The sequence below is a fragment of the Symphalangus syndactylus genome, chromosome 10 (assembly GCF_028878055.3).
Source record: "Symphalangus syndactylus isolate Jambi chromosome 10, NHGRI_mSymSyn1-v2.1_pri, whole genome shotgun sequence".
In the NCBI taxonomy this organism is placed as follows: Eukaryota; Metazoa; Chordata; class Mammalia; order Primates; family Hylobatidae; genus Symphalangus; species Symphalangus syndactylus.
In genome coordinates, this window is record NC_072432.2 from 124,479,019 (window position 1) to 124,503,675 (window position 24,657).

The following is a 24,657-nucleotide window of genomic DNA, read 5'->3' on the forward strand; positions in this document are numbered from 1 at the left end:
ATGGAAAAACATTCCAAGCTCATATATTGGAAGAATCAATATTGTTAAAATGGTCATATTGCCTAAAGCAATCTATAGACTCAACACTATTCCTATCAAACTACCAATGACATTTTTCACAGAATTAGAAAAAACTGTTCTACAATGCAACATGGAACCAAGAAAAAGCCCAAATAACCAAATCAATCCTAAGCAAAAAGAACAAAGCTGGAGGCATCACATTACCTGACTTCAAACTATACTATAAGGCTACAGCAGCCCAAACAGCATAGAACAGAAATAGACATATAGACCAATGGAACACAATAGAGAATTTATAAATAAAGCCACACATCAACAGCCACCTGATCTTTGACAAGGTCAACAAAAATAAGGGGGAAGGACTCCCTGTTCAATAAATGGTGCTGGGATAGCTGGCTAGCTGTATGCAGAAGAATGAAACTGTAACCCTTACCTTTCACCACATATAAAAATTAACTCAAGATGGATTGAAGATTTAAATGTAAGACCTCAAAATATAAAAATCCTAGAAGAAAAGCTAGGAAACACCATTCTAGATATAGATCTTGAGAAAATGTATGACTAAGTCCTTAAAAGCAATTGCAACAGAACCAAAAATTGACAAGTGGGACCTAAGTAAAAGAAAGAGCTTCTGCACAGCAAAATAAACTATCAACAGAGTAAACAGACAACCTGCAGAATGGGAGCAAATATTGAAACTGCAATGATATACCATCTCACACCAGCCAGAATGGCTGTTATTAACAAGTCAAAAAACTGATACTGGTGAGGCTATGGAGAAAAGGGAACACTTATACACTGTTGGTGGGAAGGTAAATTAGTTCAGCTACTGTGGAAAACAGTTTGAAGATTTCTCAAAGAACCTGGAACAGAACTAGCATTCAACCCAGCAATCCCATTACTGGGTATAGACCCAAAGGAAAAGAAATCATTCTGCCAAAGACACAAGCACTTGTATGTTCATCGAAGCACTATTCACAATATCAAAGACCTGGAATCAACCTAGATACCCATCAAAAGTGGATTGGATAAAGAAAATGTGGTACACGTACATGATGGAATACTATGAGCCATAAAAAAGAACAAAATCACGTGCTTTGTAGCAACATGGATGCAGCAGGAAGCCATTATCCTAGACAAATTAATGCAGGATACGAGATTAACAAATGCGTTAAACTCGTATCTCCAACTCCTTTCCCTCATACACACAATAGTTTTAGAATAACAATGCCATGTGCTCTACAATAATAAGAGAAGTGAAAATTATTTAAGAGCATTTGCCCTGTTGTTTTTCTAATTCTAAAAGAAATACATATTTAATATGGAAGAGTTATAAAATAAATCATAAAGAACAAAAATTTTTATAATCCAATAACCCATGTATTATCAATGTGAACATTTTGGAACATTTGTTATTCTTGAAAATGGTTTAGACAGTAAACTTTTGAAAACAATGAGCCCACGTCCCATTATGTATTTTAAATGGGAAAATAATGATGTGTTCTCAGCTTATATAAAAGTTCCAAACCATTCTTCAAACATTACTAAAATATTCTTCAGCATCTATCGAAAAATTGACTGGAATTTCTGCAAACTTAAAGACATTTTAAACGCTGTTGAGTTAACATTTGCTAAAATCATAGGGAGGTATATTTGTATGTTTTATGAAACAATGTTGCATAGCATTGGAAATTAAAATTGTGTTTTACATTGCTAAGAACATGTACCATAATGTAAATCCAATTATTAAATATGGTTAGGTTGCATAGGAATGCAAATAATATTTAGCAAAATGAAACAAGTCAAAGCAATTTTTAAACAAAATATTTAATCATCAACTGAATAGCTGCCTGAATGTGGTGGGTAAAGAGAAATGGAGGACATAGTCTGTTCCTGTTTGGGGGGTGAAGGGTTGGTTGGTGGTGGCTTAAGAGACGTGAGTGAACTGGAGATGGGATGAGTAAAACAGTAAATATATTATGTTTGTTCTTATTTAAATTCAAGAAACCAGATGTTCAGTCTTCTCTTGTTGCACTCAAGACATCAGAAGTTGGTGTCTATTTTCCATAATTCATTAAAGAGAAATGTGCAACCTCACTCTTAGATTTTCAGTATCTTTGTTCCAGAGAATTCTCTCTCCTTGATGGAGACCTACATAATTTCTTTTTTGTTCAATCTATGAAATTAGGGTCAGCCAGGTGGTCAGCATGACTAATTTTACTTCTTATACAAGTAGCATTAAGGGAAATGAATGCCTAGGTTTTCATTTTCTGCAGGGCAGATGCTGGCTAGTTAAGCTTGCCTGTGAATCATAGTTTGTCCATAAACTCCAGCATATTCTATTTAGAACCACAGAGTGAAAAACTAATAAATACGTTAAAAAATCTTAATAGACATTAATTCCAGAGAGGTTCTTAATTTTTAGCCTGATCAAAATTTTAGCTATGTCTTACTGGTTTGGTTGAATTATAAGCAGATATTGAGAACTCACATTGCTTTATAAAATGCTTGGGCTGCATGCGGTGGCTCATGCCTGTAATCCCAGCACTTTGGGAGGCTGAGACAGGCAGATCACTTGGGTGAGGAGTTCGAGATGAGACTGGCCAACATGGCGAAACCCTGTCTCTATTAAAAATACAAAAATTAGCGGGCGTGGTGGCGGGCACCTGCAATCCCAGCTACCCGGGAGGCTGAGGCACGAGAATCGCTTGAACCTGGGAGGCAGAGGTTGTGGTGAGCCTAGATCATGACACTGCACTCCAGCCTGGGCAACAGAGCAAGACTCTATCTAAAAAAAAAATTCTTAATATGCTTTATAAAAATGGACATTCCATAAAATAGTTCTGATTTGCCGAACACAACCCTTTTAGTATAAAACATAAAGATGTGGGTACATTACAACAGGTTTCCTTTTCAAGCAAGGTTTAGAGTAAAGAGATACAAAATAAATGGATCTATATCTAGGTTGTGTGGTAGTATCTATATCTAGGTTGTGTGGTAATACTCTAATTCCTGCTTCCTCTTGGATTGGGGTCCTGTTGAATTCTGAAGTCTTGGTGGGGAAATGGTATTGATGCCACTTGGAAGGAACAGGTGCAGTGAAAGTTTTAATAGGATGGACTGCATTCCTCTTTCTATAAAAACATACCCCCAGGAAAAGGGATCAAGGTCCATTAACCTAATCACCATTTCCACACTGTGAGAAGAAAATAGGCTGTTATTTTTTATTTTTTGCCACAGTGATTAGTTTAAGCTCTCACACTCTGGGTTTCTGAGGTCTAATGTCTGTTTCCATGGGAACGGCAGTGGCAGGCAGCTGCTAAGTTGTTAGACATCTAATAATCTGGGGAAGCTCCTGTCTGAATGCAGGCCAAGTTTCTCCAGCATCTTGGGTCATTTAGTCACAAGTGGCTGTGCAGCCTGTAGAGACATCTTGGAATATAGGGAGTTGAAATACTTGCTATATTGAAATTATATATATATAATTTTTTTATTCATTTAATGGAGAAGCATTGAGTAAGAAGTGATTTGAGGCCAGGCATGGTAGCTCATGCCTGTCATCCCAGCACTTTGGGAGGCCAAGGAGGGTGGATCACTTGAGGTCAGGAGTTCGAGACCAGCCTGGCCAACGTGGTGAAACCCTGTCTCTTCTAAAAATACAAAAATTAGGCAGGCCTGGTGGTGTGTGCCTATAGTCTGCACTAGTTGGGAGACTGAGGCTTGAGAATCACTTGAACCAGGGAGACAGAGGTTGCAGTGAGCTGAGATCACACCACTGCACTCCAGCCTGGGCAAAAGAGAGAGACTCTATCTTAAAAAAAAAAAGTTATAAAAAAGAAGTGATTTGAAAAAGAAAAGGGGCTTTAGGAAAGACACAGAATATAAACAAATCTCCTGTCCTCATGACACTTAAGATTTATAGGGATACCTAAGTCTCCTGTACTGCGTACTCAAAATGCAGGATCCTAAGACTTATAGGAAATATTACACTCAAATGCACTTTCTTCATTCCTGAATTGACCTTCTGTGCTGAATACTCACCTCTTTTCCTATTCTGTGAACTGGGATGTATAAACGAATAAGAAATGTAAATATCCTGGCTGCTAATTCCTTGTAAGTCTGGAAAGTGATTAGGTATTTGACTTGTCTCCTCTGGTTCTTACCCTGGCCATTCTTGTTGCTAAGAAGGAATGATGTCTCCTGCAAAGAGCCCACCAAACACATTTCTACCCTAAGTAGCCTGCTCAAAACTCATCAAAAGCCCCACTAAGACGTTTTGCTGCACTGAACCCTTTCATTTTATAGTTTCCTCGTTTAGAATTCCCTTTCACACGTCCATTCATTCAACAAATATTGAGGGTCTACTATGTGCCAGGCCTGGTGGTAAGAATTTGGTATAGACTTAATCTTCCTTCAAGAAGCTTAGAGTTAAGCCAGGCATGGTGGCTCATGCCTGTAATCCCTGCACTTTGGGAGGCTGAGGTGGGTGGATCACTTGAGCCCAGGAGTTCGAGACCAGCCTGGGCAACATTGTGAGACCCTGTCTCTATAAAAAATAAAACAATTAGCTGGATGTGGTGGCACATGCCTGTAGTCCCAGCTACTCAGGAGGCTGAAGTGGGAGGATTACTTGAGCCTGGGGAGGCAGAGGTTGCAGTGAGCTGAGATTGTACCATTGCACTCCAGCCTGTAGAGCCTACTGGTGGTAAGAGCCAGACCCTTTTTCAAAAAAAAAAAAAAAAAAAAAAAAAGCAGCTTAGAGCTTGGTGGGAAAAAGCTATTACAGGAATAAATGCACAACTTGTTATACAATAACAGGCTACGTTACGTATTATGAGATTTCTGTGGAAAAAGAATAAGGGATATAACCTAATTTATATTGGGGTTGGGTTCACAGAGGCTATTTTCTACAGCCAAAATCCAGATACAGAGTCTCAAATACATGGAGTGACATGGATAAGAGAAAGAAAGTGTGTTGAATTGGTTTTTTCCCCCATTGTCTCACATCTCTTTTTGCCTTTGCTGTCACATCAATTGAGCATCTTTATGGTGGCCCATTCGTGCTCTTTCATTAGTTTATGTCTTCAGTTGCTTAACAGATTCCTCTTTGAGGAAGCCGAGATTATGGGGGAGGGTTTGAGGGCAGCAATATAGGCACTTAGCAAGAAAATAACAACCTACAGGAGCCTGTGTGTTATAGGAGCCTTACAGACAGCAAGGGTGCATAAAGTCAATGTTGAGATGGCTAAGGCAGGCTTCATTGAGAGGAAAGGACATAGGCTTGGCTAAGAAATTTCTTCTGTATCCACTGGCATGTTCTGAGCCAGCAGCTATCAGGTCCAGAGGTTTTCTAGCTGTACCCTCTTCTCTCCCCTGTGGCACGGCAGATGTGGTATCCAGGGTAGCCTGGCTGCAGGTCACCAATTTAGAACTCATATGATGGTCCTTGGCAGGTGCATGGCAACCTAATCCATTCAATCACATTGCACAGTGATAAGTCACTGCATGTGCGACAGCAGAGAATGAGCCCCACCTGGGAAATAGCCTGTATCTCTCTGCTTGTCCTGACTGATTAACAATTTATGCTGCATGAGTAGAAAATAATTTTGACCTCATTCACTTTATTGCTTGTGAAATCACGGCAGTATCCGTAGACTTTTTGCTTAGACATTTATATTAGTAGGCACTTTTGTGTTTTCACATGGCTGCATGAAATGTACAGGCACTTTTCTAATATGAACATACGGTGAGTGAATTAGTAACTGCATGTTTCTAAGAGCCATATTTCTGTTAGAACTAGCCATATAAGGCATATGACTAATGAATTCAGGTATTTAATATAGAAGTTTAGGAAAATGTCATTTCCACTGGGCTGAGAATTAAGAGTCAGGAGCGAATCTTCCTATCTCCCTCTCCTACACATTCGTTCATTCAGCATTGTGTGCCTATTATATGTCAAGATAGTATAATGTATATGTTTAATATTATATATAGTATAGTATAATACATATTGGCACATAAATATGTTTTTTTTATATATATATATATATATCATCATCGATAGTAACATGTTTATAGGCAATAGCAATTCAATGTGGCAAGTTTTATGACAGGGCCATACACTGGATGCTATGGAGCATGGAAAGGAAGGAGTCCCTGAGAACATGTCAAATGGAGATGTAGGTATGAGCTGGTTGTTAGAAACGGAATGTTTGTGTCACCCCAAAATTCCTGTGTTGAAACCCTAACCCCCAGTGTGGCTATATTTAGAGATGGGGCCTCTAAGGAAGTAATTAAGTTTAAATGAGGTCATGGGAGCAGGGCCCCAATTCAACTGGATTAGTGTCCTCATAAGAAGAGACACCGAAAGCCAGCTCTCTCCCTCTCTGAGCACACACACAAACACGAGGCCATGTGAAGACATAGCAAGAAGGCGGCTGTCTGCAAGCTGGGAAGAGAGCCCTCACCAGAAACTAAATTTACCAGAACCTTGGACTTTTAGCTTCCGAACTGTAAGGAAATAAATGTCTGCTGCTTAAGCCACCAAGCCTGTGGTATTTTGTTATGGTAGCCTTAGCAGGCTAATACAGTGGTAAACTCTGCATATGGAGGAGTTGAAAAAGAGATAGAGTAGATGGCAATTTGGGCAGAAGGAGAATTACCTGCAAATGTTCAAGGCAGTGGAGTTAATTCTTCTTTAACTGTTTATCAGTCCGTCAGGAGATAAGTTAACAACAGAGGATAATTAGCCCAGAGAACTGGTTTCTGGCAAATGTCTGAAGGGCATGGTAGGTCATAAAATACCCACTGGTGGTATTTTATATTCTGAAAACCATTTTAATTTACCTTTCATGACCTGGATGCTCCAGCCTCCCGTGTTTCCTCAGAATTCAAGAACTGACCCATGAGACAAAAACTGATCTTTTATGTAGAATCCTCTCGATTCCAGTGCAACTCAGCAGCTGTGAAGCCTCTAAATTCGCAACTTGCTTTCTTTTAAACTCAGTAGAATCCCTCAGCCAGAACCAATCCTCATGCCAATTTTAGAACTGTTCAATGTTCCCAAGAAAAGAAAATGGCTGGTGATTGTCAACTCTCTTAAGAAACGCTCTTTATTTGGGGGGTGGTGGGGGGGTGGGGGATGGACTCTTACTCTGTCACCCAGGCTGGAGTGCAGTGGTGCGATCTTAGCTCACTGCAAACTCCGCCTCCCGGGTTCAAGTGATTCTCCTGTCTCAGCCTCCCAAGTAGCTGGGACTACAGACACACGCCACCATGCCCGGCTAATTTTTGTATTTTTAGTAGGGATGGGGTTTCACCATATTGGCCAGGCTGGTCTGGAACTCCTGACCTTGTGATCTGCCCACCTTGGCCTCCCAAATTGCTGGGATTACAGCTGTGAGCTACTGCGCCCAGCTGGAAAGGCTCTTTTGACTCTGAAATTTTAGTTCATCGAGTCCTCATTGACTTCACAGCTCTCTGGTATCTTTAAGTATATTATCTTTGTAATTTATATGCTTTTTTTCGTGGTTACTAGCAGGAACATTGATCCACTATAACCAATTTCATGTTTCTGAGAAGTGAAGCTCATTTTCTGTTAAAGAGAAAGAGAGACGTGAATTCCAAAACAGTTAAAGGTGTCTATAAACCAGTAAGTTTATTTTAGATACCAAGCAAAATTCTAGAACTTATTATTTATAAGGCAGATGGAGAGTTATTATAAAGGGCACAGTAAAAAAAAAAGTCTAACATAGGATTATCGAGAGCGTATCATCACTAAATAGTTCTTTTTTTTTTTGACAAGGCTACAGAAAAATAGATAATGTCTATCTGAAATTCAGGAAGACATTTGACAAAGTTTTTCATAATATCCTTATTGTCAATATAATGAGATGTGAAGTTAATACATTTAGATGGATTTAGAGTCAAAAGATTTTATTTTATAACTTTTTAAAGAGAACAGTGTGAGTTTGAAGACATGTTTCTGTGAGTGGAGTACAAAGCTTGTTATCAAGGAAACTGGGTGGATTTTAATCAATGAATTTGATAGAGACAGAGCACACACAACTTTCATCATGTAAAGTTGGAGAGAATGCCAGTAAATTGAAAGACAGAATCAAGAACCAAGATATCTTCTGTAAGCTGCACCAAATAACACTTAATGGGTATTAATGTCATATCCTACATTTGGATAAAATAAAAACTGTTAAAATGCAGGCTGAGAAAGACATGGCTTAATAAGAATATGTGTTTTAAAAAGCCTTGGGAGTTATTGTTGGCTTGAGCTCAGAATGAGTCAACAGGGTGGCATGGCCAGCAAGAAGGCCAGTGGGATTTCTAGCAATGCTGAGAAGGGCAGAGGGTGCAGATTGAATATATTGTGCTGGTGAGTGCATTATCCTGAATACTGCATGGATACGTGCTGTTGCATTTTGCTGTGAGCATCATACTTTAGGAAGGAGGACCATATACGAAGCTTGCCAGAGGAAAGTAACTAGGATATAAAGCATGAGGGAATGTAAAGTCATGTCAGGAAAAGAATTGAAGGATTAGAGAATGTCTAACTTGGGAAAGAGAGGCTTTGGAAGATGGGAGAGGTATCTTCCACTGCTTAAGGGATTGCTTTGTTATTGAGGTCAGAGCTAGGACAGAAATACAGAGAAAAAGCTTTTATTGCTAAAGTGCAGAGGAACATTTTCAAAATAGTGATAGGTGTGTAAATTTTGAATTTTGAATGAGACCACTTAGCGTAGTGATGAAGATTTAGGAATTTTAAATCAGGAAAAAATTTAATATTGGACCCTTTTGCCACTTACAAGCTCTATGATTTTACCTAATCTCTTGGACTCTCAGTTTTTTAAATCTTTAAAATGAGAATAACAGTACTGTTTGTTAAGGGTCATTAGGTGATCAAAGGAAATAATTCATATAAAGTGCTTGCCATGGTGAATCACACATTTCTATATGTTTAATATGTATGAACTATGTTTAAGTTACTGAGATGTGGTAAGAAAGAAAAGCAAGCACCTAGCTGGGCATGGTGGCTCACGCCTGTCATCTCAGCACTTTGAGAGGCTGAGGAGGGATCACTTGAGGCCGGGAAATTGAGACCAGCCTGGACAACATAGCAAGACCCCATTAAAAAAATATAAAAAGAAAAGCACTTGCCCCTTACATTGGCCATAGTTTTATTGCAGGAAGTAGAAAACTAAACCCCAACTCAGAATTTAGACTTGCTGCCAGAAAGGTAGGTGCCAGGGGAGCTGATGTAATCAAGTGTCACCAATCAGAGTGTACAGATCATGAAAAGTAATTCTAGGAAATTTTCAAATGCCTTTTTAAATCTAGATCTTCTGCTTGGATGAATTCGTACTATGAATTTAGGAAAAATCAATTCATTTATTCTTTCTAGGTGGCCAGCATTTTAACAAAATTACACATGTGTATGCAAGCATGCATCCTGGATTTGGTGAGCACACATAATTTCAAATATTCTACTCTTTGTTCCTCAGCATACATTACCTTTTTAAGATTTGGTTTGGCTGGAAAATAGAACCACAGTTTATGTATGTCACATTCTTTTTTTTTTTTTTTTTTTTTTTTTTTTTTTTTTTTTTTTTTTTTTTATCAGGACAGAGTCTCTCTCTGTCGCTGCCAGGCTGGAGTGTAATGGTGCGATCTCAGCTCACTGTAACCTCTGCCTCCCGGGTTCAAGCAATTCTCCTGCCTCAACTTACTGAGTAGCTGGGACTACAGGTGCCACCATGCCTGGCTAATTTTTGTATTTTTAGTAGAGATGGGGGTTTCACCATGTTGACCAGGATGGTCTCGATCCCTTGGCCTCATGATTCGCCCGCCTCACCTCCCAAAGTGCTGGGATTACAGGCATGAGCCACTGTGCCCAGCCTATGTCACATTCTTGTGGTACTGAGACTGTCAAAATTCTTTTCTGTTAAGAAGCATGGTTCCAACCTACTGTGAGGTACTATTTTGCACTCACACGTTCTGCAAAGATTGATATGTGGAAAGGATATAGGGCAATGGTAACTTGAAACTGCTGTTGGGACAATAAATTGGAATATTCATTGTTTTACTGCTCTAGATGTTCTTATCACAAAAAATATAAGGATGTAAGGTGATGGATATGGCAATTATTGTGATTTAATTGTTCTACAATGTATACATATATCAACACATTGCACACCATCAATATATACAACATATATTTGTCAATTATAAAAGAAAAATATTGGCAGGAAATATTGTTTATAGAATGATATATACAATATGATTCTACTTATATAATGAGTTAGTTATAAATCAATAGTTATGCCTATGGGTTTTAAAATATGGAGCCAAGACTTATGTCTGGTCTTTTTTATGATAGCCATGCTAATAGATGGAAGGTGAGATCTCATTATGATTTTGATTTAAGTTTTCCTGATGAATTGTGATATTGAGCATTTTCTCATATACCTGTGGGCCATTGGTATGTCTTCTTTTTGAGAAAGGGCTCAGATCCTCTGCCCATTTTTTAATGAGGTTATTTAATTTTTGCTATTAATTCTATACAATCTATTAGTTTCTTTTATATTTTGGATATTAACTCCTTATCAGACATACGGTTTAGAAATATTTTCTCCCATTAGTAAGTTGTCTCTTCACTCTGTTGATTGCTTCCTTTGCTGTTCAGAAGCCTTTCAGTTTGATGTAGTCCACTTGTTTATTTTTGTTTTTGTTGCCTGTGCTTTTGGGGTTATATCCAAAGAAAACATAACCCAGTCCAACATCAGGAAGGTTTTTCCCTGTTTTCTTCTGGGAGTTTTATGGTTTCAGGTCTTATGTTTATGTCTTTATTTTGTGCTAATTTTTGAATATGATTTAACATAAGTATTCAATTTTGTTTTTTTGCATGTGGATATCCAGTTTTCCCAATGCCATTTACTGGAGCCATTATACTTGTTCCATTGTGTATTCTTGCTACTATTGTCAAAGATTGGTTGACTGTATATATGTGGGTTTATTTCTGCGCTCTCATTTTCTAAAACTGGGTATGATAAGACCTAGGTAACTAAGACAGTTGGGTGAGCCTGAAAGAAGGGAAAGATTGCCCTAGGTTAGGCCTTATAGCTTAAGAGGCAAAAGGAAGTTTCAAGTCTCCTGTTTGCTTCAGCCCATTAACCAGGTTTGGAGGTCATACAGAAAATTAAGGTTTAAGTGCTAGGTAGCAGTGAAACATATTAAAAAACTACTTATAACTCTACTGTGGTTTTAAATAGGCAAATGAGACTGTGAGTCCAAAGATTCAGAAACTCTGATACTGTTCATATCGAGAGATTTAACTAAAAATAAGTTTCTGCTGGAGAGAAGAATGAAAGGTAAGTACAGAGGAAGGCAAGGTACAAAGGAGATTTTCTGAGGCCACTCAAGGTCAGCGTGGAGACCCTGTGCACTCGGGGAAATGGAAAAAGGTGGAATTAAAGAGCAAATTGCAGATAGAAGCCATGAAGGCCCAAACTGGTAATGCCACACTTTTGCTTTGAGTAGGCTGGTAATGATTTCCCCAGGAAACTCAACTATGCAAATAAGAAAGCTTGGAAGTATGACTTAACGATTAACGAAGCTCACACTACTTTGTTCAATGGAAAAATTGTACTTGTCTAAATGTCCAAATAGTAACTTTGTTCTTTCTCTCCAGGGTCCTGCAGAACAGAGGAGATGCTTTTCTGCCAGCTGGAATGGGTAGCAGGTTGGGTAATGGATTCCCAGCTTGCCAGAGGCTGAGGTTCTAATTAGAATCTTCCTTCTGGCTTTTAGCAAGCAGCTTTCACTTCATAGTGTCCTTAGAGAAGAAAATTCCATATTCAGCAGAAATTGCCCTATTTAAATGTATAAGATCTTTCTGTGTTTGGGCTATAAAGCAAGTGTTCTTCAAGGTTCATGGCAAGTATATCCTGTAATATAAAAAGCATCATTAGCTCATGAAAATGCCATTTAAAAATGCAAGTTTGCCTTGGGTAATAATGTTGAAGAAAGTAGTCAGGAAATTTAAGGCAGAACTGGGAAACTGTAAAATTCAGATTTTTTAGTTTATATGTTGTATGGATTTTAATATACACAGATGAATGGTGAAGCTGGTAGAAGGAGAAAGAAAAGAGAGATATGGAGGCGAGGGAGAGTGAAAATGTGCAATAGATGATGACAGTGTTGGAGAAGGCAGAGGTTTTTGCCATAAAGAATCTCCAGCTGGGATCACTTGAGGCCAGGAGTTCGAGACCAGCTTGGGCAACAAAGTAAGACCCCAGCTCTATAAATAAATAAATAAATAAATAAATAAATAAATAAATAAATAAATAAGCAAGCTGGGCATGGTGGTGTGCATCTGTAGTCCCAACTACTCAGGAGGCTGAGGCAGAAGGATCACTTGAGCTCAGGAGTTCAAGGCTGCAGTGAGTTATGATGTGCCACCGTACTCCAGCCTGGGGAACAGAGCAAGATCCTGTCGTTTAAAGAGGAAGAGAGAGAGAGAGAGAGAGAGAGAGAGAGAGACAGAGAGAGACAGAGAGACTGACTGATTCCATTGGGCTTTTTTTCACTTTAAATAAAATTTAAGGGTTTAGTTGTTTAGCCTGTACTGCCTTCTCCTGGTTGGTCTTGGATTAGCAGCTCAGATATAACAAAAGTGAACTGTGTGAATGAACCCAACTGTAACACAGACTTTATATGCCAGATTATGCTGCCTGCCTGTTGCAATTTACCACAGTGCTGGCAATATATCCAGGTCCCACTGGGCTGGCTTCAGGCTGTGATGGTCTTTTTTTCATGGTCCTTGCTATTGTGATACTATGCATATATTAATAAGACGTCCAAGTAGAATACCTATTCCAAAATGGAATGAGGCACATGTGTGCAGACTGAGGTGTCTGTGAGTTGCTTACTTCTAAAAGATAGAGGTTACACAAAATCTTAAGTCCTTGTCATGTACTTAATCTTGTAAATGTGCTATGGGAACATTTATTGCAGGCCTCCAGAGTTGACTTTAATTTTTCTTTTGTGATCTGCCAGGAGTAGAGTGGAGAGATTAAACTATAGTTTCCAGAATCACAGACAAATCTGAGTTCGAAGAAAAGGTGGTCCTTTCTCAGTGAGAATTCTCTTGCGTAATAGAGAGATTTTGGGAAATTCTGAGAATGATGCCTATAAAGTGAAAGAAAAGGAGGAGACTGAGAAAAAGGAAACAGAAAAGCAAAGTTATTGATTTTTGAGCAGGTAAAACCGAAAAACTCATTCTATCTATCTATCTATCTATCTATCTATCTATCTATCTATCTATCTATCTATCTATCTATCTGTCTATCATCTATCGTGAAAGGAACTGCTCAGGGAAAACCTGCCTCCCATTTCTATTCAAAGTCATCCTTCTGCTCACCGAGATGGATGCATATCTGATTGTCTCCTTTGGAAAGGCTAATCAGAAACTCAAAAGAATGCAGCCTTCGTCTCTCGCCTATCTGTGGCCTGGAAGCCCCCTCCCTGCTTCGAGCCTTCCTGCCTTTGCTTCAAGTTGTCCAGGCTTTCCAGACCAAATCAATGTACTTCTTACATATATTGATTGATGTGTCATGTCTCCCTAAAATGTATAAAACTAAGTTGTGCCCCAACCACCTTGGGCACATGTTGTCAGGACTTCCTGCGACTGTGTCACGGGCATGTCCTCAACCTTGGCAAAATAAACTCTCTAAATTAACTGAGACCTTTCTCGAATTTTGGGGGCTCATACTATCTATCTATCTATCTATCTATCTATCTATCTATCTATCTATCTATCATCTATCTCCTGCCTATCATTTATCCATCCATCATCTACCAATAATCTGTCTCTCTCTCTATTATATCTATCATCTACCTATCACTTACCCATCCATCATCTGTCAGTTATCTATATATCTATCTCATTATACTGCCAGAAATTGTATAATATTGGGAACCTATCTTTAAGGAACTTAAAAAGATGAAAAAGAATCAGGAAATGCTGATACAAAAGAAATAAATAGAGAATGAGGAGCAGAGCTGGATCCTGGCTCTGGCTTTCTGTTAGAGTGTCTGTGCCTTCAGAAGTGCTGGAGCAGGAAGAGGTTCATGGACATGGCTGGGTCATAAGTAAAAGTCTACGTCCAAATGGTGGAAACTTGGGAGGTCAAACCAGTCAAGAATTATAAGCAGCCTGTAGAAAACATTACAAGTGAAGACGGAATAAGAGCTAAGTAAAAACTTGGAAAAAGCACCTGTAATCCCAGTACTTTGGGAGGCTGAGGCAGGCAGATCACATGGTCAAGAGATTGAGACCATCCTGGCCAATATGTTGCAACCCTATCTCTACTAAAAATACAAAAATTAGCTGGTGTGGTGGCATGTGCCTGTAGTCCCAGCTACTTGGGAGACTGAGGCAGGAGAATCACTTGAACCTGGGAGGCAGAGGTTGCAGTGAGCCGAGATCGCGCCACTGTACTCCAGCCTGGCGACAGAGTGAGACTCCATTTCAAAACAAAAACAAAACAAAACAAAACCAAAACAAAACAAAACAAAAAAACAGAAGAGGGAATCAGAAAGTTAATGTCCGATCATATAGGGAAGAGGCCAGAGGAGCAGCAGGGAAATCAATCTGGGTTGAATCTGGCAGAAAATGCATACAGAGAGAGAACTCAGCATGGGAGTTTCTTGTATTTTCAAATGACTTCTAATTCCTGGTTACTCCATGCACAGAGGTACTTCTGGAGAGCTTAAAGGTAACAAATAGCTTTGATGGAAAGTGGCTGCAAAGATATTAACCTTCCTACAGAAGAGAGATTAGCAGCAGACATGTGCCTATTGTGTGTGTGTGTATAAAATCAGTATGTTCAAATAAACTGGCTGGGTTGCTGCTTTGGAATGTTCTAATTATTTTGTTTTCAAAGTTTTAGGAAAGAACTCCATTTATATTGTTTTAAAGAAAAAACAAAGATTGACTGAGGTAAACTTGGAGTAAGTATAGGCATAATCAAATAGGGTCCCCTAGATCAAAGCTTAAGCCTGCTGGTTTATCAATGAGCTGTCTTTGCTAAAGAGTTGATTTTGGATCAGGGGCTATGCTCATTTAATAAATTACAAGCATGAAAAAGTCACAGAGATACTATAAAGTGATCTGATTATTTAATTTTTAGAATATAAAGATATGGGGGAGACTTGTCTCTTGTTTGTTATAACAGAGCCTAGAATTGAATAAATATCAACTAGTGATGGTAATGTGAAAATCTTGATCACTGCAGAGATTAAAAAAACCAAATCTCATAGCTTTACCCAGAGACCTAATAAGAGCTAAAATAACTAATTAAAAAAATGAATAAAAGCCAAGCCAAACCACGAGAGGATGATCTAAGTTAAAATATGTGACTAGGCAGGTTGCTTCAGTCATAGTAGAAATATTTTAATAAGCTAGGAGCAAGATGAATATGGAGTATTAATAATTGTAATTTTCCTTCATAGTTAAGATATCAGAAACCAGTGAGATATCTCATAGCCTGTAAAAGCAGAGCCTCTAATTTTAAGAGCCAATTTATTTTACTTTAATTGGAGATGTTGGAAAGACTTTTGAGATTGTTATTTAAATGCCGTTTGCTATTAAACTGTGGTTAGAAAATCTGCTCAGCCAAAATGATGCTGAAAGAGCATTAAGTTTATGAGTCACAAAAGCCAGAGTGATTCTAATTACCTTCCTGAACTTCAGTACAATAGAGATGTTTAATATGCAATGGGACACTGTTTTAAAATTGTTGCAAGACAGGTGATCGGAATCTTGGCTTCTCTCCCCACCTTGATTATCAGTCAAGTAAAGGTTAGGTGCGGTATTGTGTGTTTTCATCTTAAAGATTCCTCTTCTGAGGAATGGGTTAATGATGGAAACATTTGGGTATTGTGGTGCACAGAGTGGATTCTTGTGTCTCTTCAGAGTAAAGTCCTCTTATACATCATCACGAACCTCATAATGAAGTTTCGGTCAATGACAACTGCATATATGACGGTGGTCCCCTGAGATTACGATGGAACAGAATGCATAGCTGAAGAAGAGGCAAGAGAAAACGAAATTGCAGGAGAAGAAAAAGAAGAGCTCCCAAGAAAATTCACAGTGAAGGGTTTAGCAGAAGCTTTTGCAGACCTCAACAAGCTTCTTAAAAAGTTTGAAAATATGGACTCCAACACCAAAAGCTTTTCATTAATAGGGAAAAATCTTCGGGGTGCATTATCTGCTCCCAGGCAGATAATCTATGATGAAAAAAAGAAACAAACTAAGAAACCATGATGAACATATTCCTGAAAAAAGTGACACTTCTCAGGACGAGCCTCAGGCAGGTCTTTCAGGAGTATCCAGAAGAAGGCGTTGTTATCACAGGAGATGACGGCACCATGTGTGTTTTAACCCCTGGAGGCCGTCCAGCAGGACAAGATGCGGAGGCGGAAGGCAGTGCTATTGGTGATCCTGACCCTGCGTGGGTTAGGCTAATGTGTGTGTTTGTGTCTTGGTTTTTAACAAAATTGTTTAAAAGGTAAAGGAAAAAAAATCTTAAAAACAGAAAAGAGCTTATAGAATAAGGTTATAAAGAAAGAAAATATTTTTGTACAGCTGTATGGTATGTTTATGTGTTATTACAGGAGTAAAAAAATTTAGAAAATTTAAAAATTGATAAAGTTGAAAAGTTACAGTAAACTAAGTTTAATTTGTTATTTAAGAAAGAAAAATATTTTCTATAAATCTAGTCTAGCCTAAGGGTATAGCGTTTATAAAGCATACAGTAGTGTACAGTCAAGTCCTAGGCTTTACATTCACTCACCACTCTCTCACAGACTCACCCAGAGCAACTTCCAGTCTTGTAAGCTCCATTCATGGTAAGTGGCCTATACAAGTGTACTCTTTTTTATCTTTTACTCTGTATTTTTACTGTACCTTTTCTATGTTTAGTTATGTTTAGATTCACAAATACTTCCCATTTTGTTGTAATTGCCTACAGTATTCAGTACAGTAACATGCTCTACCAGTTTGTAGCCTAAGAGCAATAGGCTCTACCATATAGCCTACATCTGCAGTAGGCTACACTATCTAGGTTTGTGTAAGTTCACTCTATGATGTTCACCCAATGAAGAAATCACCTGAGATACATTTCTCAGAACGTATCCCTGTCATTAAGTGAAGCATGACTGTGGTTAAGTGAGGTTATAATGGTTTAGAATGGGTCCTAAATCCAATGACTGATGTTTTTTTAATAGGCCAGTGAAAACAGAGAGAGACACAGAGGCCCACATAGTTAGGAACACCGTGTGAAGATGGTGGAAGAGATTGAAATGACGCATCTACAAGCCAAGGAATGCCAAGACTTACGGTAGTTGCATCATTATTAGAATTATTTTTTATGCTATTATTATAATTGGTTGTGTTTCATATAGTATTTATTGACCTGATATTAATATTTGACCAGTTTTATTTTTTTCTTTCACTGAAAAACCTAGGTCCATTCTTCTTTTTTTCAAGCATCATTTTGTATCAGTATGTTTTAGTTGCTTCTATTGTATTTAAGACTTGACTCCCCAAGAAATAGGAACACTTTTACACTGTCAGTGGGAGTGTAAATTAGTTCAACCATTGGGGAAGACAGTGTGGTGATTCCTCAAGGATCTGGAACCAGAAATACCATTTGACCCAGCAATCCCATTACTGGGTATATACCCAAAGGATTATAAATTCTATAAAGACACATGCACATGTTTGTTTATTGCAGCACTATTCACAATAACAAAGACTTGGAACCAACCCAAATGCCCATCAATGATAGACTGGATTAAGAAAATGTGGCACATGTACACCATGGAATACTATGCAGCCGTAAAAAAGAATGAGTTCATATCCTTTGCAGGGACATAGATGAAGCAGTAAGCCATCATTCTCAGCAAACTAACACAGGAACAGAAAACCAAACACTGCATGTTCTCACTCATAAGTGGGAGATGAACAATGAGAACACATGGACACAGGGAGGGGAACATCACACACAGGGGCCTGTTGGGGGGTGGAGGGAAAGGGGAAGGAGGGCATTAGGACAAAAACCTAATACATGCAGGGCTTAAAACCTAGACGACGGGTTGATAGGTGCAGCAAACCACCATGGCACATGTATACCTGTGTAACAAACCTGCACATTCTGCACATGTATCCCAGAACTTAATAAAAAAAAAGACTTGACTCCCCATTCCCCCAATTTTGTAATCAAATAAGAGAGTATTTACCTCTTTATTGGGAAATGTATATAATGCCCATTTTACTAATATCAAAGTTGTAGCTTAAATATATATATATGTAATACATATATTTATATTAGAAATATATATAGTTGTACTTTACACACACACACACACACACACACACACATATTGGAGATAAGAGTCTTGATCAGGCTGGACTCAAGCACTCCTGTACTCAAGTTATCCTCCTGCCTCAGCCTCCTGAGTAGCTGGGACTATAGGCGTGAACCACTGCATCCTGCTTATAGCTGATAATTTAATATGAATTTATCTTAACTAATCTGCAAAGACCCTATTGCCAAATAAGGTCACATTCTGAGGTTTGGGATAGACATAAATTTTTTATATTTGCTATAGTTAATGTTCTTTTTTTATTTATATTAAATAAATGCTTCTGTTTTGAAGCATTTATATTATTAAATGAATATTATTTATTTTTTATAAAATAAATTTATATATTAAATAAATGCTTCCTTAAAGTTTCTGTATTTCCTGTCTGGCTTCCTAGCTGTTATATTGCTAAACTTGTTTGGGAAGCATATTTTGTTTCCATTCCATGGGTGATTACTCAAAAGATTTTTCAACTATGTTTAATGTGATGTTCCAAGGGTTTTATTGGGGGGGTCCCCTTGACATAAGAAGTTTAGGGTACTTTTATTTTTATTTCTCCAGTACCACAACATTCACTTCCTTCTCTGAATTCTGTCTTTTACACCGATACTCTTTTGTAATTTAGATACTTATAATTTTACTAACGATATTATTTTTATATTATATAGCTTCTCTTTGGGGACATATTTTGCTCTGCATTCAATTTTATATCCAGACATTAAAATTTTTCTTAGGTTTAATATGTATTTTTAACTGATCTTAAAGGATTCTGTTAATTCTATTCTCTCAGTCAGTTGGAGTATATCTTTGATTAATTTCCTTAAAGAGAAGTATGTTTTCTGAGCTGTTGCACAGCCGACTTTTTTTTTTTTCCACGTTGAACTTGAATGATAGCTTGAATTTTGCTCCATTTAGTTCTGGGGTTTTGTGTTTTGTTTTTATTTTTTTAGAGACAGAGTCTTGCTGTGTTGTCCAGGGTGGAGTACAGGGGCATGATCATAGCTCACTGTAACCTTGAACTCCCAGACTCAAGTGTCCCTCCTGCCTCAGCCTCATGAATACATCCAGCTAGTTAATTTTGCTTTCGTAGAGGTAGGGTCTCGCTATGTTTTCCAGGCTGGTCTTGAACTCCAGGCCTCAAGTAATCCTCCCATTTCCGCTTCCCAAAGTGATGGGCAGAGGTAGCTGAATAATGAATTCTATCACTATCATTATTATTACTATTCAAAAATGTTATGACAATGTCATTAGGTATAACACTTCTTATTTCTTGGGATATAAATCTTTTTTTGATTTATATATACTGGATTTCTGTAAATTTAGATTTTCTTCTAATGATTCACTTATTATTATATTTCTTCTTTTTTGCTGGCTTCTTCAGAAACAACTATTATCCATATGACATCTCCTTTTTCTTCATCTTCTATATTGTTCATTTTTCTCCAATTATTTTAATCTGTTTATACTGTTATTCTATGCTGACATGTCTTGAGTTTCACTTTTACAGTTTTGATTTGAATTTCTTCTCCATCTATTTTTTTTCCATTACCCTCCATATCGATTAAGTTACATTAAATTAAGAAATTATTTCTCTTACGTTTAGTTTTCTTGGGTTCCTTGTTTTTATGTTTTTCGTATCTCAACTAATCTTTCTTATTGCTTATAAAAATCTTGTTCCCTTATCACCTTATTCATGAAAAAACTCGTAATTCTGTTTTCTTTAGATAATAGCATATAGTTTCCTAAAATTACCTTCTGAAAACTTTTGATCTACTTTTTGGAAGCGACTCTATTTAACTTACCCCATTATATTTCTTATTTGTTATAATTTTATATTTTTCCAATCAAAGATTGGCAAAATATATTTTTGACAAGCAAAGATTCTCTATACTTATTTTTCATTAGAATGGGTGTGTGTGTGGTCCTTGGTCACATTCTGTCTATTGATGTGATCTTGGAATTTGTGCTTTAAATCCATAATTGAAAGGCTAGTTGGTTTGTGTAGTTCCCAGTTTAATTCTCCTTTGTAAGCAAATCTCCTCCTAGTGCTCTTTTGTTCTACTGCAGTTTTATCTTCTTCTGAGTGCTGGAAAACCTCTATTTCTTGAGAAGTATGTGTTGTTATTAGGATGTTGTTTTTCCCTCTGCATATATTGCTGTCTTCTTAATGGAAAGTACACCTCTCTGAAAGCTCTATTCTCTATTTTCTGCCCATTTGTTCTCTAGACTTCATAGAATCTTCTATGTGGAAAGATAGTGGGAAAAAAATCATGCAATGGTTTGTATGAAAAACTACACCTTTTTCCTAACACAGCGATATCTAAGATGTGGAGAGAAATAACCTGTTTTCTGGCTAGTACAGGTGTTGGATCCTTGACTATGGAGACACATTTACATTTTTTTGCATCTGTTTCTATTGCATGTAATGATGCTGCGTGAAGTCAGGAATAGAATTCTAAGTAGGATTTTCCTCAATTTAACTTCTACTGTCTTGTGATTAATTTCCATTTATCCTGCATTTTGGCTTTGAATTATCTGTCAGTGTTAGATTTCAGAATTTTTGAGAGCTTCATTTCTTTTTTTCTCGTGGGTGTGCCTTTGTAAGTATTTAACGGTTAGTTGGAAAGAATGGTTTGGAGAATGCTACCCAGACACTATTTTGAATTGTAAGTCTCTCTGCTGATTCAAAATGCCATTTAGTGATCTCAAAATGTTTACTATTTATTTAGAGACAAGGTCTTGCTCTGTCATTCAGGCTGGAGTGCAATGATGTGATCATAGCTCACTGCAGCATCAAGCTTCTGGGATCAGGTGATCCTCCTGCCTCAGCCTCCTGAGTAGCTAGGACTACAGGTGTGCACCACTGACTGTGGCTAATTTTGTTTATTTTTTGTAGAGATGGGGTCTCTGTCACCCAGAATGGTGTACAGTGGCACAATCATAGCTCACTGCAGCTTTAAACTCCCAGGCTCAAGCTACCCTCCTACCCTGGCCTCCTTAGTAGCTGTTATTATCGTGCACACCACCATGCACAGCTAAGTTTTTATATTTTTTTGTACAGACAGGCTCTTACCATGTTGCCCAAGTTGATCTCAAAATCCTAGGCTCAAGCAATCCTCTTGCCTTGGCCTCCCAAAGTGCTGGGATTACCGGCATGAGCCATGGTGCCTGTCTTATTCTTTTACTGTTGAGGAAAATATCTTCAAGAAGCTCATTTAAGAATGAAACATAGTGTGAGAATTCATTTTTGAGTTCTAGCATGTCTAAGAAGGTATAGAATTTTTGGATGGCATATTTTTTCTGCAGAGTTGTAGAAATGTTACTCCTGTGTCTTCTAGTGTTTTGTATTAAGGAAAACAAATGTACGGCCAGGCTGATTATTAATCTTTTGTGAAGAATCTAATATTTTTCATGCTGATTTTTATTCCTTTGTGAAGAATAAATATTTTTCAGAGTACTTGTGGGATTCTTTCATCTCTGAAATTTGATATTTCTACCTGATTAAGCTTGTGTAAGTCTAGTTGTCTAGTTTATTTTCATGAAGTTTTTCCTAAGCATCAAAAAATACGTTTAAAATTTTATGCTACTATAAATTTCAGATTGGGAACCATTTTTTTATTTCTCTGATTATTGATTATTTTGTTTTCTGATGCATAATCTTATAGGAGAAAGCACCTTCTAGAATTATTCTTTATGTATCTTATCTTCTACCTCCTTTTGTTCATGTCTTCATCGTCTTCTGCTAATTCTGGGAGAATTTGTTGAGTTTATCTTCTCCATCACTCATTCATTTCCTGCATATCTTTCTTACTGCCATCATCCAGTTGTTGGTTTGGCATTATGTTTGTTGACCTCACTCAGACCTTTCTGATTTAAGTCTTCCTTTGTGAATATCTCCCAGTTACAGAGATGCCATGGCTTCTTGAACCTTTCTGGAAGAGAATCCAATATTTTCTAAAAATTTCTTCTGAATTTTGGAGTAACCCTATTTTAAAAGGAGATATTCCATCATTTTTTAAAACAATGACTCGCTTATTTTGGACACCACTATTTTCTCACATACTTTGGATTTGCTCTAAAAAGGATTTTTAAGAGAAGGAGGCTCAATACTGATATTAATCAAGTAGGAATTGAGGTAGGCTGATGTTTGTATGTGTACATTTCACTCATTTTTAGAAGGACCCTTAGCTGCAGAGTCCCCAGAGTCTTGAATGAGGTGAGAAGTGGAAATTCAGAAGGTTGGAATGTCCTATATAGTCATCACATAAAGCTTTAACAATACTGCACAGTTATAGATGAATTACTCAGGAAATTCATTCTTTTCTGTATACTCCCTCATATATTTCTACTTCATGTCCTCTTCTGCTTATCTTGACTCCCATTCCAGAGGTAAATCTCAGGCAGAGTTTCTAATTTTTAAATTTCTGCCTGCTTTGGGGCTGCCAATTTCATGAAGCTATCTCTGAGTCTTTCAGTATTGCCAGTGGAATCGAACTCCAGAAAAACTCAAAGGACACCACATGGCTATCTCCCCAGTGTCCAATAGCCTGTTCCCAATGCCATTCCCAACTCTTCTGAATTCATGTGGGGCTTAATAGACTCTCCCCCTCATAGACCTCCATGATAAGCTGCTCTGTTTCACAATACAGAAGGCGTACACAGGCCTTTCCTTCAATCTCATCCTGCCCTCCCTATCTAGCAGAAATTCCTAGAAATGTGTAGCCAGTGAGAGCATCCATTTCTAAGTTTCATCCCATAATGTTGGTTTTCATAATGTTGGTTTTAAATGTAATTATTCATTACAAAGAATTTGTGAGGGAGTAGAGAAGAATGGGTACTTATAATAAAAGCATGACTTTTTAATGTATCAAAACTATATAGAAACAAAGGACAAAATAGAGATAACTCTTGAAGAAGACAACATCAACATCATAAGCCTCATTTCCTTATTTTGAAGTGTGGGTCTTCTATTCAATTTCTACAATAGATTTCAAATGTAATATTTGATAATGAAGGTGATGATAACAATTATATCGATGATACGAGATGATACTGATGAACACACTTGAGTGGTTAATTTATGATAATAATCATTGTTAACATTCATTAGCCTTATTGTATATCAGGCACTGTGCCGGCTGCTTTACACACATGATCCCAGTGAATCTCTGTAACAGGCCTATAAGAGAGACACATAAATTTATCCTCACCTTATATATGAGGAAACCAATGAACAGACTAGCTAAGTAAGGTATCAGAGGTCACACAGATAGTAACTGACAGAACTGAGACTTGAATCCAGATCAGTCTGGCTACAGAGCCCATGTTCTTATCTATCGTCTGATTAAAAATAATATGACACATGACAGGTACAAGTTACGTGAGAATTCCTTTGACATGTGAATGTGTGGTTCTTTGAAGACAGAGTGCAGTAAATTCCAGTCTATAAAAGAGTTTTTTGAATAATATGATGATCAAACTTGTGTGTCCAGGGCAGAAGGAGGGTACAAATGGACAGAATGTGCAAGATAGAGAAATGCTGGAGTTAAGTCTCAAATATCGTTGAAGCAAGAGTTTCATCCTTAATTTGCTTGATGGGCATGTGTTTCTTACATATAAGATTTTTATGTTTCTGAAGCCCAGAGGATAAGATGGAGAATTCAGCTCAGGGTTGGCCTAAGGGAGGGAGGTGAACTAGCAAGAAAGTAAAAGGTCCCATAAGACACCCTAGGAAGAACCAGCCTACTGAGGAAGATTCAGACTACTGAATATTATGTTAATGAATACAGAACTGAGTCGCTCTATGCCTAGTGTTTATTTTCTTTTGTATTTAAAGATTCCAATGTTTTGTAGTAAAAATAACATGTCTGTACTAAAGGGATAGGTTGGCAGGAGAATCATTAATGGGAGATGGAGGATGGCCCTGGACTATGTGTGTGTGTCTCTGTCAAGTCGTGGTGGGAACCCAGGGGAAAGGCTTTATGTTTGTGCAGATTTTTTATTTTGACTCATTCTATGTATTAAGAAATATGGAGAAGACTACAGGCATATTTTATCTTATAGGTTAAAAACAACGTAAATGACCTTACAATGATTTTTGTGTTATGAGCACTTTAAAAAAAATAGAAATCTTTAGTATCCTTGAACCCCTAATGTGATTAGGTCTAATTGTGCTATCAGTATAAATATGAACAATCA

The 24,657-nt window shown here is 37.6% G+C and overlaps 2 long non-coding RNA genes across 2 annotated transcripts in view; both read left to right on the top strand.

Annotated features, from left to right (window-relative positions):
* Window positions 1-11,771, top strand: part of LOC129491484 (uncharacterized) — a 206,073-nt gene extending 194,302 nt beyond the window's left edge. Inside the window, exon 5 of the long non-coding RNA XR_010114136.1 lies at window positions 11,720-11,771. This is a non-coding gene — a long non-coding RNA (uncharacterized lncRNA). The remainder of the gene's footprint in view (window positions 1-11,719) is intronic.
* A 1,374-nt stretch (window positions 11,772-13,145) lies between these two features.
* LOC129491806 (uncharacterized) overlaps window positions 13,146-24,657 on the top strand; it is a 69,786-nt gene continuing 58,274 nt past the window's right edge. The window contains exons 1-2 of the long non-coding RNA XR_008660619.2: window positions 13,146-13,290; window positions 17,320-17,432. This is a non-coding gene — a long non-coding RNA (uncharacterized lncRNA). The remainder of the gene's footprint in view (window positions 13,291-17,319; window positions 17,433-24,657) is intronic.